Here is a 12,916-nt window from a genome sequence, read left to right as displayed (position 1 = left end):
CGCCCTCTCTTGTTCTAACATTGCGCACAGCCTCTCGTGTTTCCACTCTGTGCAAAGGTTTGAGAGGGAAACGCTTCTTCGTGCCAGCGTGTGTGTTGCTGCAAGCACCGGGCAGCCTAAACGCGCTCTGCTGCATTTACAGACTCCGGGAAATTATCGTTTTCTTTGAATGGTGAGAGAGAGAGAGAGAGACAGGGCCGAAGAAGACATGTCCTGCATGCGGGATATGGTGAGCGACAAACTTCTTTATCGTTTGATGTGCTTCCACGTCTCGATCGCAAACGAACGTGTGCATGCGTGCACTGTGCTGGATGATGGAGGAACGTTACGTTACGATCAAAGTGAGCGTCAAACTTAATCAAGAGTAATCAGTCCTTCCATGATATACCCTATATTTAACCACGTCTTCTGTCACTTATTAAGCAGTGTTAATACTACTACTACTAAAAAAATAATAATAATAATTTTAATTATAATACTGTGTTTCCTATTTTTTATTGACAGCAACAAACAAAAGTGTCACAAAATTATAGGCTGTATCCTGAAAGAATGGTGATAGGTAGTGGTAAAAAGAGCATTTAATTGTTGTGTTTGTCGCTATAGTCGCTGACACAAATAGGTGAACAAAGATACATTATTTGTTGGAAAGAATTCTCTGAGCAAGTAAGTGGAATTGGTTTGTTACTCACAGTGGTTGGGAATCACTTCTGTAATGTGTTGAAAAGCGTTTGCGGTGCACAGCTGTAAATGTTTGGGTTGAGGTCGCTCTCTCACTCTCACACACACACACAATAGGGTTTCTTTTGATGCTCTGGAGTTTGGGGACAAAAGTTGTGTGTCACTCACTCAGTGTTTGTGTGCGTGTGTGTGTGCTTGGGGGGGGACTCAGTGTTGGGGACTGCCAGGCTGTCGTCGTGGAAACCAGAGGCCACTGGTGACCTCTGACCAGGAGGACTCTTGGAGCGTCTTTTGAGCGAGGTGGCTATGTGTGTGTGCAGGCTGACGCTAATGAAGGATCAGCTCGACAATAAGGCACAATGGATGTTGTTTCGAAGAGTGTGTAGTGTAGTCGAGGGTGGGCTATAGGTACTTTTCCTGCATGTTTGGCCATCACGGGGGGGGGGAATTTGCCTTCAAGTTCTTTATCCCACTCAGTTAATGCAGCGGCAACAATGTGTGACTGTAGTGACCATCACGTTAATATGTTCTTGCCTTAAACATCTGCAAACTGCTGTTTATATTGGTCTTTACCATAGGAAAATCCTAATTGGAGTAAAATGTGATTTTATAAAAGTCATCAAGGCCTGTTGTAATAAATTCCTGTCTGTTTGGTTTAAAAGGAGAGATGATGCATTCCCATCAATTTAAAACATTTCCCCGGTGTTTTAATAACATGTTTGTAACTTGCTTCAATCAAAATATGCCAAGGATCAAGAAATATAGGATGCTTTAGACCGCCTATTTTTGTCTTGCTGAAAATAGACCACTTTAGGGGTTAGCACAATTGTATACCCTTCCCCAGGTAAAGAAAGCAAGTTTGACTTTCTTTACCTGGACGGCCAGGGGCAGAGTGTGAGTCTTACGTGTGTCTTCTACTTGCCCAGAGTGGGGGGAAAACCGAGTACCCATAAAAGACAACAAAGGCATTTTACTTGTGTAGGCAGCACTTTATACACTACACTGTGTAGTGTGGCCATCTAAACTCCCAGGTGTAATAGACCCAACTTGAATAGCTTGAAAAAGGGCATTTTCAACCCAAATTATCTTGCGAAACCGGTTAAAGGGCATCATTTCAAATTTTTTTATATTTTTTTTTAAAGTCATCAAGTGGAGTAGTTTTTCTAAAACTGAACTTAACTGAGCATTATTATCATTGTAAAGGCAGAATATTTGAGACATTTTTTGTCTAAGGATACGGATGGTGGTGAATATCATATTTTTCAAGTTTACCTGTTAAAGCGGCCATGACATTACTGTGTACGTGTCAATACGATGCTATGTGTTGTTTCTCAAGTAAATGCGTCCTTTAATTCACTACTAGATTAGGAATTTACTGCAGGTGCCATAAATCCAAGGATGACAATGACAATTGATTCATTGTGTAATTGCAGTCTTGTGCTAAACAGCAGAATATTTTAGTACTTGAGAGAGTAGGCTTTCTTATCTCGCAGTGCAACAACTTTGACCATTAGTGCATCGTTTTTCTGCAAGACAGCTGATGCTACGTCGTCATTCAGCTGTAAAACGCCCCAGGGAGTCGTGCGCGCGCGTGTGTGTGTGTGTGTGTGTTGTCCTGCTTTAAACACCAACAGCTGATGTAACACTGTCCTACCGACTGTTGATGCCTGCTGACCATTTGTTTCACAAAGACAAGCCTCACAAGGGGGTTATTTGAACTTGTTGACTTTCATTTAAAATCCAGAGACATATTCGTAATTGCCGAGTTGCATGCACGTGCACATCAGATCATTCATGCATCCTTGGAGTCCAGCAGATGGTCCAATCTCACTGTGGTGAGTCAGAGAGGTTCCCCCCTCAAGCCAGTCAGCAAATCAAAAAGGCTAATCAGCCCTTCTTCCCCACCTCCCGTTTCTTTCTCTACTTGGCCCTTCCGCTCCTTTCAAATCTTTTTTTCTAAGTGTTAGGCCTTAATCCTGAGGTTATCCTCATCTCATAGACTCTCTATGAATGTAAAACTTTCCACTCCTTGGCTGCGCTGATCTTTTTTTACGACTATCTGCTGGTGTGATTAAAGAATGGCAATGTGGGAGTACTTGGCCTTTTGTGCACAGTGCTACCACCATTAGACATTCCACTTTCAACCATCCTGGAAGTTCGGTCATGGTTGGTTTTCGTTATGACAGATCAATTCAGGTATTTTGTTTTAGTTGCATGTCTATGAAGTTATAGAGTTATTTGCAGCATCTGGGCAGTAGAACACGCCTAAGTTAATCATTATCCTCAAATAGCAGGTGTTTCCTTATAGCTAAAGAAGGATGTTGACACTCCAGCTAGTTTCTTGTCTGGAGGGAAGACTGGACAAGCACATGAATTAAGATTAGAGAAATTAAACTTGCACTATTCAGGTAAGTGAAATTTAGCATAATTTGCAACACGTTGTAGTATGATATGAGGGTAAATATGCAATATGTGAGTCACTGCAAATTCTCCCTCTAAAATGTCACGTCATATAGAGTACCTGTTCATTCAATCTTATGTTGATTTTAACATCAAGTGTCAGCGTCTTGGGTGCAGACTGCACAGTGTGAGTGTTCATGTCTGGGTTTGGCATGCTGAAGTGACCCAAACGTTCATTTCCATCCATCCAAGCCTCTTTCGGCAGAAGAGGAAGCAGACATGAAGACACAGCAAAGTAAACCATTGAAACAAAAGTGATATGGGACAGGCAGGACCCACTGACCGTCTCTGTGTATGTGTGTGTGTGTGTGTGGGGGGGGGGGGGGGGGGGTGGGGGGTGGGGGGGGGGGGGGGTTCTGCAAGTGCAAGAGGGCATACAGACCCCTCACTGTGCCCTTTGTCCCAAATGTAACCAACTTCAACAAGAACATCTCATTGCACTAAAACTGACAGCGCCTCATGCAGGGACTTTTGTCTTATTTTCTCCATTGTGTCATTAACCAAAGTAAGCCTCAGTGTGTTTACCTCAGTGCAGCCTTATCGTCTTTGGCTTTTTATTGATCTGCTTTACCTCCATTAGAGGTGTGCCTCCACTCATGTGCCTCAGTAGCAGCGACGGTCACACACTGTATTGTTTGAATAAAAATCCAAGCAAGATAAATGTGTCACCACGTTGTGAATTGCACTGAAAGCAAAGCATGGTTGGTTTCATGATGGGTTTATCTCAAACCTGCAGCATGTACTTGCTGGTTGGGGTCAGCTTTAGGTCATATGTCTCCATTTATCTTTGTGCCTAGCCTTGCTATTTGCACAGCAACTGGTTCTCATAAATGATACAATTAGGGCTGCAGCTAATGATTATTTAAATAATTGCTTTATCTGTCAATTATTTATATATTATTATATCAATTATACAAGCCGTTTCTCCTCACAAGGCTCGCGGGAGTGCTGGAGTCTATCCCAGCTATCTTCGGGCAGGAGGCGGGGTACACCCTGAACTGGTTGCCAGCCAATCACAGGGCACACATAAACAAACAACCATTCACACTCACATGCACACCTAGGAGCAATTTAGAGACTTCAGTTAACCTACCATGCATGTTTTTGGGATATGGGATGAAACCGGAGTGCCCGGAGAAAACCCACGCAGGGACGGGGAGAACATGCAAACTCCACACAGGCGGGGCCGGGGATTGAACGCCCGGTCCTCAGAACTGAGAGGCAGATGCTCTAACCAGTCGCCCACCGTGCCGCCTATCCAAGTAATGATCAATTAATTTGTTAATCGATTCTGTCCGAGCCCGTATTGTCACTATTTAGAATTGTTCCCCTATTATCTTCACACAAGTGTAAAAAGTGTAAAAAGCGGACATATGGTTAGCACGTCTGCCTCCCAATCTTCAGGTTCTGGGTTCAGGCCTTCCATTGCAGTTTTCTACGCCTACATACTAAAGTGCACCCTCCGATTGGCCAGTCCAGGGTGTTGAAGGGAGCTGGAGACTATCCCAGCGGACTACACTCTGGACTGGTGGCCAGTCAATCACAAGGCGCATATGGAGACAGATAGCCACACTCGCATTCACACTGCCCCTGAATGGAAACTGAACCCACGCTGCCTGCCCTGAAGTCAGGCGAGTGTACCACTCCACCCTCTGTGTGTTCAATGTCAGTCAGTATTGCGCACCACTTTTGATCATACTGTGACGGCTTCGCTACAGTGGGTTTCTGGCCTAGGCTAATGTTATTTCTCAATCACCAGAAAGCCTATCTACTTCCTGTAATGTTATTGTCCAGGGGAGCTTAGACAGAGGAAATGAGTCTGGTCCAGACTGTCCTCTCATCTCGATGACAGGTCCAACAGGTACAGAATCTTTAAGCAGCCTTCCACAGAGCCATGTCTTGAGTTTCTCCTTCTATAGATCTCTGCATACATTCTTGTGTCAGGCTGAAAGTCAGTCTGGCCGATGCTAATCTCTCGAAGCACAACTGTATGAGCCCGTGGGGCTCAGAGGTCATGACAGGGGTTCAGCATATCATTGCAGGGGTCTTTTCATGTAGTATTTGCTTTTTTGTTGTTGTTGCTTTTTTTCAACCTAAAATCAATCAAGCCCAAGAATGTGTTTAATAGCCTGCCAATCTTGGTTTAGCGTTTTATTAACTAAAATTCCTGCATGCCCACCCATTGGTGCCGTCTTTAAGAAGTCAATATAGTCTAATGAGCTCTGCTGACACACACCACTAGTGAAGAAATACAGAAGTAGTTTCTCTGCAGATTTAGAGAACAATGTCCTCTCTTTTCTTCCCTCTGGTTTGATTCATGTAACCTGATATGTTGCCGAACCCATCCGGTAGCCCATCTGACAATCTGACTATTGTCCAGGAGTGCAGGCTGGGTTCACCACTTTGTGTATTTTCCTCCATTCCTCTTGTGTCAGTCTTTTAGCCCAAGTCAGATCCTTCATCAGAGAGTAAATATGCTTGTGCGTTGGTGTTGTTTGTGCGATGAGGCTGTGTGTCGTTGGAGTTGTTTGTCCGATGAGGCTGCGTGTGTCAATGTTGGCTCTGGACCGTCTTGCCTCCTAAGCGGATCCACGTGCAGGACTTTTGTCTGCGGGAGAACAGGCAGAACAAGTCCGACCACACGGGCCCCTAAACTGAGTACACAGTGCACAAAGCAATGAGCAGGTGGAGAGCTGGAAAGTACCAGGCACTCTATAATAGCCAATTTAGTTGACTTGGTGGTAGGTTAGAACAAAACGTGATTCTGCACAGCCGTCAAGTACAGCTTAAAAAGTAGCTTAGCCTGTTCTTTCAAACCGTGAAGTCCTCCTGCAGGTGATTGTTTAGGGCTACGCAGCTCCTTCCCTCCCATCACACTGACAAACAGGACGTCATGTGACCTGGTTATCAGTCGGGGAAACACAATATAGGATAAGTCACAGATTCAATTGGGCGAACAGGTAAAGTGATTTATTTTCATGCTTTTTACTATATCACACTCACAGATCAAATGTCCTCAAGAGTTGTAGGTCACACGATTCAACACAATTGTTTTGTTTGCTTTATTTTGTTGGTTAAAGACACACAAGTCAAGCTTATCCAACATTAAATTAACTTTTACTAGCACGAATAATAATTAATGTAAAAAAGAATGTGTCTTTACATAATAAGTGTGAAAAATTGTTTGAATAAAGTCCACATAAATTATTTGTTTTTTTTATTGACAACATTGGATTCTGTGAAAGCTTACAGTGATTTAATGTATATACTTGGAATAGCAAATTTTACATTACCTTTTTTTAATTCCATTCTGTTCAATCTTTTTAAATACAATGTCTTTGATTACTGTACTGTTAATTTGATTTGTAATTACAATGTTGCACAAAATTGAACTGTGACTTAATAAAAAAAATCCAATTTTAATTAGTAAGTTAATTAGGTTTGTTTGTTTGTTTCTCTGCCAGTTTATTGTTTAATCAACAAAATTTAAAAGCCTTTATTTACCTTTATTTTTGTGTGTGTTGTGAGTTGGTCATTTGTGCGTCCCACTATTTCATTCAAGGTGTCAACTCTGAACATGTGCATGTATTTTAGACTGTTTGTGGAAATACTTATTGATATGCCAATGAGATGAGCACAGTGAGAAGTCACGGAGCAACTCACCAAATTAGCCGCAAAGAATTGTTTGTAGAAGAGCGCTGAATTAGAATGAGTAAACTTTGACTTTTGAAGTCATTCCTTGCAAGCAGATGACACACTAAGCAGCCTCCCCATCGACTTGGTGCTAATTAACATGTGATGGCTGATTATCCCGAAAGTGAAGCCACATGGTGCTTGGATAAAGACATCTCCGATTGTCTGTACTTGCTGAACCATGCAGAGATATGCCTTTATTTACATTCTTTTGTGTGTTTTTATAAATGATTCCTGCTCTGATGGTCTAGTTGTGTCCTTGGAATTTGTAATGTCTTTTCTTCTACTCAAGGTGTCTCAGTCATTAGGTTGCTTTTGTTGTAACAGTGGTTTCCATTATGGTGCAGTCTCATGCTCACTGTACTGTTGACAATAGAAACATTGTGAAGAACTTGTTTCGACTTTGCTGTTTCTCAGCACAAATGACTAAATGCACAGCAGTAAAAAAAAACAAAAAAACAACAACAACAATGGTGGTATTGTGGATGCACATTCACTGCAGCTGTGGACTGAGCAGACCTGGTCCTGGTGTGATTCGATGTGGGAACCGCACACGATTTGTGTTTCCACAATTATAAAACGGTAACGTCTACGTGAACCGTTCCAGAGAACAAAGAAACTTTACAAAAGGGAAGGAAAACTCTCCACACTCTCACTAATGAATTTAATAAGAAGCTCAGCTCTGTCTCCCGTGCTTTTGTCTAATCAGTTCAGCCCCCCAACATCCCCACCCACACAAACTCACGCACACACATAGTATGATAATCTGGTAAAATGACCAGTTATTAGATCTCTCTTATTGCCTATGTGCAGTTCTCATGGGTCTTTGCTTTTTTGAGGCTGTTCTTAAATGACCCAACACACAGCGCAAGCCTCCACTTTATTTTCATTGGCAGTGTTTGGGTTACATGAAGGCACATTAATAATTAGCCAGGGAGAAATGCTAAGAATGTGCATTTCTTTTCTCATATCGCTCTCTCGGTTCAAATTCTTCTCCCTGAACAGCTGCTTATTAACAAAGTGAACACAAACCACATACTTGTTTGTATATTTATTTATAATAATTTTATTCTGTTTTTATTTACATTGTACACAACGCCCCAACTTCATTAGAACTGAGGTTTGTAATATCAGGCAAAATATTACATTTTTGCTGCACAATTGTGTTCCAAGATACTGAATTTTTTCCCCACCACAAAGCGCTATAAATCTCTCTTGATTATTCACAGAAAAATGACATTACAAATGTTTAAAAAAAACATTTGAAAAAAAGGCGGCACGGTGAACGACTGGTTAGCGCATCTGCCTCATAGTTCTGAGGACCAGGGTTCAAATCCCGCCTCGCCTGTGTGGAGTTTGCATGTTCTCCCCGTGCCTGCGTGGGTTTTCTCCGGGTACTCCGGTTTCTTCCCACATTCCAAAAACATGCATGGTAGGTTGATTGACGACTCTAAATTGCCCGCAGGTGTGAATGTGAGCGCGAATGGTTGTTTATATGTGGCTGGAGACCAGTTCAGGGTGTACCCCGCCTCGCACCCGAAGATAGCTGGGATAGGCTCCAGCACACTCGCGACCCTAGTGAGGATAAGCTGTATGGAAAATTAATGAATGAATGTTGTAAAAAATACAAAAACTATTTATTTTATTAAAAGGGATTCAAATATTTGATTTTGGTACTTTGTCAATGATACTGAGAAATGTATCACACTATACTTGAATTGATGTATGTTTGGTGGAGTGGGTTGTTGTCACACCAGTGTGATGTAGTGGTTAGCACGTCTGCTTCACATTCGAGAGCTTCTGGGTGCATTCCTGCAGTTTGCGTGCTTTCCCCTTGCTTGCTTGGGGTTTCTCTGTGCACGGCTGTTTCCTCCCACATTTCAAAAACGTACATGGTTCAATGAAGACTCTAAACTGGCCATAGGTGTCAATGTGAGTGTGAATCCATGCTTGTTTGTCTATTGGTTCTCTTCGACTGGCTGGTCACCAGTCCTGGGTGTACGTTGCCTCTTGCCCAAAGCAGATGGATGGAGAAATGCTTTGTTTTCACCACTTAGGCTGATTACTGTACAGTAGTCCGCGTGTGCCTGTGGGATGGGTGCAAAGCAAACAAATGCCAACCCTGGGGTCAGGTACTTATCCTTATGCCCCTAGAGCTAATCTTACACGTGTGTGCGCGCACACACACACACACACACACACACACACACACACACACACACACACACACCACATGGGGATCAACGCTCATTATTTCGAATTGCACCAAAGTCAGGTGTAATGTCCTTTATCCTCTCCCTGCTGGAAAATAAACAAGAGTGCACGTGACTATTGCCATAAATAAGAGTGCATGTCCTACCTACGCTGTCCCGAGGGGGCCACCATCTTACACTAAAACAACCTTACGTAACATTTGTCGGATACATATTAATATGGCTCCATGTAGTAGCATCAGATCAACTAGCAGTTACCCCAAATAACCCCACATGACTTCTGTTGGCTTTTTTGCAACACTTATTCTGAAACGCCGATGGTGCTAAGAGAAGAAGAATATCTACGATGCTATGAACCAGAAATGGGGACCTACAGTAAGTCATTGCGACTTGGACTCGAGTCAACTTGAGTCACTGTTTTGATGACTTGTGTCTTGACAAAAACTAAGACTTGATACTGGACTTGGACTTGGGAGTTAGAGACATGAATTGAGAGTTTATGCATACATGTAGGTTAGAGAAATTGGCCACTAATATCATTATTTGACCCTATTGGGCTTCCCTCTTAATGAAGACCAGATATTGCAGGTAAGACTGTGAAATTGTCCATAAGTGTAATGTGAGTGGGAACAGTTGTTTGTCTCTATGTGCCCTTTGATAGGCATGGAACCAGTCCAGGGTGTATCCCGCCTCTCACCCAACTGTATGCTGTTGTATTATGCCAATGCTGCTCGCGGCACTTTGGGAGCATATTTGCATGGTATCCGGGTTGCTGTGGTGTTTTAGTCATCAATAAAACATCTTTCTTGTGCATTTTGACATTTGGCTTTTATCAATTTCAAAGGGAATAGATATTATCAACACAAGTGATCAGCCTCACAATGCTGAGGTTCTATGTTTCAATCTTGAACTCCTGAACTCGTTTCAATCAAAAACTCCTGCGTGGAGTTTGCATGTTCTCACTGTGCTCGTGTGGGTTTTCCCATTAAAGACTCTAAATTGTCTTTAGGTGTGAATGTGAGTGTGAATGGTCGTTTGTCTATGTGCCCTGTGAATCACATGCGACTAGTCCAGCCTAAAGTCAGCTGGGATAGGCTCTCGCTCACCCACGACCCAAATAAGGACAAACGGATGTAGATGGTAGAGGGATAATAATATATGGAGATAGGCTTTGACCACAAAGTAGCTGCCAAGTGACTTTCTACTAGAGCTACGAACGAGTCGGTGGTGAGTCGAATCAACTCACGAGTCCAACCAAAAAAAAACAAACGCTGAATCAATATTTTCACATTCGAATCACAACAATTCAAAGAACAAAATACTACTTGTTTCATTTTGACGAGCTGCAATTATCTCATCACCGCATTTACTTTAAAAAAAAGAGAGAATAAATTACACGGTCTGCCTGTGTTTACAGCCGCCAATTTGACTTAGTGCGCATCGCTTCTGCAGATGTACACATTGTAGCTTCACTGAGATATCCGCATATAGTTCATTTAAAAAACAGAAAAAAAAGCTCTTCGCGGAAGGAGGCAGCGCCAAGGAGCAGCACGGATATTCACGGAAGCGCCACAAGCGAAGCCGGAAAGGGGCCACTGGATGCCGACCACAGCAGATTGAATTTGAGAAAGTTTATCCAACACAGCATGAAAGATGATGAGAGCCAGCTAGCTACCCAGCAGGCTAGTTAGAAAGGCGACAGTTGTCCAACTAAGGCAGCGAGGATTTACGGCATCTAAACGGGCGCAAAACAAATGCGGGCATTTACCTTTGGCCAAGGTCTGATGAAGAATCCTGGTTAAAATAAGCCATTTTAAAAATAAAACTCCAGAGGGGGACGTGGCAGCTGAAATGTATCAGCCAAAACGTGCCAGCAGATTTTTCATTTGTAGGACTATTATTTCGGAATAGTACAACGAGTAACGATTCGGTTCTGATTCGCTGGTCAAATAGCCAATGGGGATTTAGAGGGCGAGTAGATTCGAGTTTTCTAGTTTTGCATTTTCAAAAAAGGGCAATTGACCTCACCGAGGGCCTACAAGCAACATCCTCGACAGTCGAACAATGTGAAAGTAAAGTGTGACTGTGCTGATTTGATCATGTTCTTACTGTCAACACTTGTCAGAAGCAGCGGAATGAAGTGCGCTGCAGGCTTTGGAGAGAGCAATCATCTCCTACATGAGGCCAACCCAACGAATGCTCCAATGTGCGAATGAGTGTTGCATGCGAACGTAACCGTGGGGCAGGACTGACGAAGAGTGTTCAGTTGCAGCCTCTAATTGTTAGCTAGTTATTCATTATGGATGGGAGACACAGACGAACCCCGTGGCTAGAAAAAAAGGACTTTGAAATGCTTCTTCTTTGCATCTGAGGCCAATTTGTATGTCGTGTTGTATGTGTGAAATATGACATGACACAAGCTACACACGTACATGGAAATGCGGTGAGGGACGCCTGTGGCTAAACCGAGCCAATGTCGTTCTCGTCTTGGGAGTGAGCAGACGCCACTTGGCACAAGCGGTTCGCTACCGTTGCAAAACACAGAAGACGAGAAGCAGCCTTTGTGGGAGACACGGAGCATGACTCAGTGGTGGTCAAGAGTGCTGGCGTTAAAGCACAAGTGTTCTCTCTCACACTGTCTTCATTGATGGCGTCTGCTTGAGTCACTACAGGGGTCAAACGGGTCGTATTTGTTCATCGCTGCAGAGAAAAGCTGCTATTGAGCACTCAAAGTGTAGACGCCAGACACAAAATTGGGAAGTGGCTATTTTAAGGTCCTGGCAACTACAGTGGTGTTTTTATTTGAGTAAAAAAAAAAAATGGCAGGACCACAAACCATAGAGGTAGGCTATAACCAGGAAAGGAAAAGTGATCTACTTTTTCAAATGACTTTCAATATCTATTCCAATGGCATTTTTATAGCGCCTACAAAGGTTATTAATGATTTATTTTAAAACTTTAATCAAATGTTTCATCTCTCAAAATGTTTTGATTAATTCTGCTCAATGTGTGTGAAGCATGCTTCTTGACCTGCTCAATATGTAAAGTGCCATAAGACCACATTTGTTGTGAATTCCCACAATGTAAATAAAATTGAATTGAATTGAAAATTTGTTGCTGTGTCCCCACCCTTCCTTTCCTGACGAAGGCAAATAGTTCCCCCTATTAATTTTCAGTTTGAGGTCTGTCTAGCTGATAAAGGAACATAGATCCATAAAATTCTTTGTCCTGGTTACACGTATTCTGCCGGCCTCATGGTGTTGCAATCCACAGTTCTTTGGGTATAGTAAGCCTCACTACTACATTAAAAAAATATTCAATCTCTCCTGCCAGACTGTTTGAATGTCAATGTTTGCTTATATGTGCCCTGCGATTGGCTGGCGACGGGTTCAGGGTGTACCCTGCCTCTCGCCCGAAAGATAGCTGGGATAGGCTTATACACCCATGACCCTAGTGAGGATAAGTGCTATGCAAATGAATGAATGAATAATTTTAAGTTTGAATTCATTGTTGTTTACAGATCAGCTTTGGTGATCTTAATGGTTTACTGAGTGTTGCTCTTGATGAGTGCACCAAAATTGTATTTTGTACGATGTATTATCATTACTTTTCTTATTGTAATGCGACTGGATCATAGTCTGCCATGCAGACTGGCGTTGCCACTGCAGTAACTAAATATGGTTCCTTGCAAGATAAAGTGTGGAACATCTTTAAAACGTAATGCATACAGTGGTCAGCGAGAGGGAAAGTAGAGTGATGAAAAGTCTGACAAACTCACCATAAACCAAAAATATGGAATGTTAAGGAGCAACCAATAGAGAAAACCTTTTTTCAGGTCTTAGATACCACCCACATCGGAGATATAAAACAAG

The 12,916-nt window shown here is 42.6% G+C and overlaps 1 protein-coding gene across 5 annotated transcripts in view; it reads left to right on the top strand.

The window, feature by feature from the left end:
- The first annotated feature begins 62 nt into the window (after window positions 1-62).
- The window catches only part of n4bp3 (NEDD4 binding protein 3), a 29,898-nt gene continuing 17,044 nt past the window's right edge, over window positions 63-12,916 (top strand). For 2 of the 5 annotated variants that reach the window (XM_061686280.1, XM_061686281.1), the window contains exon 1: window positions 63-229. The gene's annotated coding sequence lies outside the window, so the exon portion shown is untranslated. Of the gene's footprint in view, window positions 230-2,843; window positions 2,875-6,046; window positions 6,099-12,916 lie in introns of those variants that run through there. The other 3 variants (XM_061686284.1, XM_061686286.1, XM_061686285.1) reach the window with 3 other exon arrangements.

This window comes from Phycodurus eques, chromosome 9, assembly GCF_024500275.1.
Source record: "Phycodurus eques isolate BA_2022a chromosome 9, UOR_Pequ_1.1, whole genome shotgun sequence".
In the NCBI taxonomy this organism is placed as follows: Eukaryota; Metazoa; Chordata; class Actinopteri; order Syngnathiformes; family Syngnathidae; genus Phycodurus; species Phycodurus eques.
This window is presented reverse-complemented; position numbering and strand designations above follow the sequence as displayed.